Raw genomic sequence first — 3,488 nt, 5'->3', positions numbered from 1 at the left:
TTGGGCGATCTCTGCCTGGGAATCCGATTATATGATCCTGCATCGTTCTGCTCTGTCACACTGCGAGAAACAGAGCCAGTGGTCTAGGAGAAACAAAAGGACAGGCTCTATACTCCTTTTATTCTAACTTGGCCTAAAATTGCCTCATCTTTGTCATCTTCAGTGCTGAGTAGTGACAACGGATTAACACTACAGTATGCTCGTATACTCTTTTTACTCAGCCTTGGCCCAGATTTTCGTCCTTTTGCAGCTTATTTCACGTAGCTCAGTGACAGAAAAAGACAGTGCTACAGCTGTACATCCTTTCCGTAGCATTTCTTCGTGACTAGAGCCATATTCTAGTGTTAATCTATTGTCACAACTCAGCATTCAAGAGGGAGAGACGGCAATTTTAGGGCAAGTTAGAATAAAAAATGTGTATGTACTCTTTTCACACTAATTTGGCCTAAATGTGTTTCTATCATGAATGTTGTGTAAGAATACATTTGCATTAGAATATGATGCTAATCACGAAGAAGTGCTATGTCTTTTTCAGCCACTGAGCTACGCGAAACAAGATCCAAAAAGACGAAAATCTGGGTCAGGTTAGAGTAAAAAGAGTGTTACGAAGATCTGCTACGGAAAGAATGGAGAGGCGTAAGTTTATTTAGTTATAAATTTATTTGTCTCATAGCTGCGTGAAAGAAGGTACAAAAGGAAGAAAATTTTGGCCAAGTTAGAGTAAAAAGCGTGTTACGAGATTTGCTATGGAAAGAATGTAGTCATGGCATTTTTCTGTTTTACAGCTACATGAAAGAAGGTGCAAAAGGACAAAAATCTGGGCTAAGTTAGAAGAAACATAGTGTTACGAAGATCTGCTATGAAAAGTTACGTAAATCAGTTGCAAAAGGACGGAAATCTGGACCAAGTTAGAGTAAAAGCAGTGTTACGAAGATTTGCTATGGAAAGTTATGTAAACAAGTTGCAAAAAGACGAATATCTGGGCCAAATAATCATACCTTGCCATATATAATACATTATAACGGCCATACCACGTTGAGTACACCGCTTCCCATCCGATCAGCGAAGTTAAGCAACGTTGGGTCTGGTTAGTACTTGGATGGGTGACCGCCTGGGAACACCAGATGCTGTTGGCATCCCTACGTGTCAAGTGGGGTTGGTGGAGGATTAGTGCCCCTCCCTGTAAAACAATTAACTCTAAGCCCTTGGCCACCCCGTTGGGATACATGGCGTCTGGCAATGAATGAAAAATAACTAGATACATATCACTGCATAATGGTAGGTGGGGGCGCTCACCGTCCACTCACTCGATGTAGTGCTGCTCGCGGATGTCCACCTTTTCCTCTCCTCCATCCTTCTTTCCTTCCATCCTCTTCTGTCTTTCTTTCCATCATCCTTTCCTCGTCCTTCTGCCTACAGGTGAGTTTACACTCCCTCATCTGCCTTTCTTTCCTTCATTCTCTCCTCTTCCTTCTGCCTGTGGGTGACTCTACACTGAGTGACAAGCCAAACGGTTTCCTGTACACCAAACGGATTGAACCGGTGAAGGTTTGTATCTGGGGGCTGGTTGGGGTTTTTTGCTCACATAATGCCACTCAGGGATGAGTGGGGCTGGTCACTCTCATCTTAAATGTCAGGACCAACTTCCCAAGCCCCGAGCTCCTATGTTCCTCACGGGGAAATATAGGATTGGATGGTGATGATGATCATATAACACTGCTAACTAATGTAGCATCGTATTAGTTAGCAAATTGTGGATAACTTTACCATTTATAACTTAGTTCACCCTTTCAGTACGAGTATGATGGATCCTGTCCAAGCTGAGATCAGATTTTGGCGATATGAGGAACTGTCTTTTTTTTTTAATGCAAGGAAGAAGGAACCAAAGGCCAGGAGCCCGCAAAATGTTCCCTCTATGAAAAAACAAAAACATGATAACAAAGAGCCAAATTCAAGATCCGTTTATATCGAGATGCCTGAACACACTGCATCTGAAAGACTGGAGATCATAGGCAGTGGGAAATACAGACAGAAGGAGACAGTTCCAAAGCTGACCTGTTGCATACATTTATACCTTAATTCACCATTTCAGTACGAGTATGAAGGATCCTACCTGAGATCAAATTTTGGAAATGTAAGAAACTATCTATTATCCCATCTATTGTCCCATCAGGCGCGTAGAGGGCTGGGGCTAGGCTGTAGGCTCAGAAATTTAAGGTGGTGACCAGTAGCTCTTTCCTGAGTGCCATTATGAAACTAATTCACCCCAATTATCCTTCGGAATTAACCCCGAAAGGCAATATTGTAATCAATTTCCTGTCGTTACTCAAGTATTATATGCAGGAGGGACAAAGGCCCGTATTCTCGCCGGTAAAGGAAACTCCCTAATACCGTGTCCTAAGCGATTTAGTTTGTTTATTACACCTTACTCTCCTCTTCTGTGTCACATAAATCCTTCCAATGTCTACTCTTGTGTGTCACATAGGTCCATCCAATATCCCTATACTCTGCACAAAAAACGCACAAAAGGATATTAACCAGTCATATCCAGAAATTAATCGCTAAGGAAGATGTGTTAGGGAGTTTCCTTAACAGACAAGAATACGGGCCACGGAGGCTGTCGAGTCTTCCACATCAGCCTGTTCTTTCTAAATAAATCTCAAGTTATGACACGAGAAGTACTGCAGGTGATAATTTTTTTCTGCAGGATGATCAGGGAAAGGAGGGTAAAAATCTCCCCTAGCCTAGTTCTTCTTGTAAAAAAAAAAAAAAAATCCTCCCCTGTCTAATTCTTCTTGCAAAAAGAAAAATCTTCCCTTTCTAGTTCTTCCTGTAAAAAAAAAAAAAAAAAATCCTTGTCTAATTCTTCTTGCAAAATGAAAAATCTTTCCTTTCTAGTTCTTCCTATATAAAAAAAAGTTTCCCTTGTCTAGTTCTTCCTGTTAAAAAAAAAAAAAAAAAATCTTCCCCTGTCTAGTTTTTCCTGTAAAAGGTATCTAAGTCACGACGAACGAATTTTAAGCCTGAGAATCCCACCCTAAGCATCTGTTTGTTGGTTATATGGTTACCACTCAACGTAACAAAGGATTTCCTGGGTTACATGACGTCATTTGGCTTGTCACTACGGTAGAGTCCACCGTAGGTAAATACATTAAGTGAGTGAATGGTTGTCGCGTCCATCTTCCTCAAGCCAGTAAGAAAAGAGAAAATTCATCATTCTCCTGAAGAGATAAAAGTTATTTTTAATCCTTTCACTTACAGCAAATGAAAATCATTGTAACAGGAATAAAATATTAGATAGTAGATATTCATTGAGTTATTTGAGAGGAGCATCGCGAGATACATGAACAGAGAGACTCACAAATGAGGAAGTGAAGGAGCACTGTGGTGTGGATGTGGATGTTTGTGTGTGTGTGTATTTATGTGTTAGTGATGTATGTGTATATATGTTTTCATGTGGAGTTACATGGACAGACAGACTGACGAAT

General features: G+C 40.7%; 1 non-coding gene across 1 annotated transcript; it reads left to right on the top strand.

The window, feature by feature from the left end:
* Positions 1-1,017: 1,017 nt before the first annotated feature.
* Positions 1,018-1,136, top strand: LOC145391766 (5S ribosomal RNA). The gene has a single exon (XR_013895896.1). It is a non-coding gene; the product is annotated as a 5S ribosomal RNA (ribosomal RNA).
* The last annotated feature ends 2,352 nt before the right edge of the window (positions 1,137-3,488 follow it).

The sequence above is a fragment of the Coenobita brevimanus genome, chromosome 19 (assembly GCF_032717465.1).
Source record: "Coenobita brevimanus isolate Jiangsu-jjx chromosome 19, ASM3271746v2, whole genome shotgun sequence".
Taxonomy (NCBI): Eukaryota; Metazoa; Arthropoda; class Malacostraca; order Decapoda; family Coenobitidae; genus Coenobita; species Coenobita brevimanus.
The sequence above is the reverse complement of the archived record's forward strand: the minus strand, read 5'-3'. Positions and strand labels throughout refer to the sequence as shown.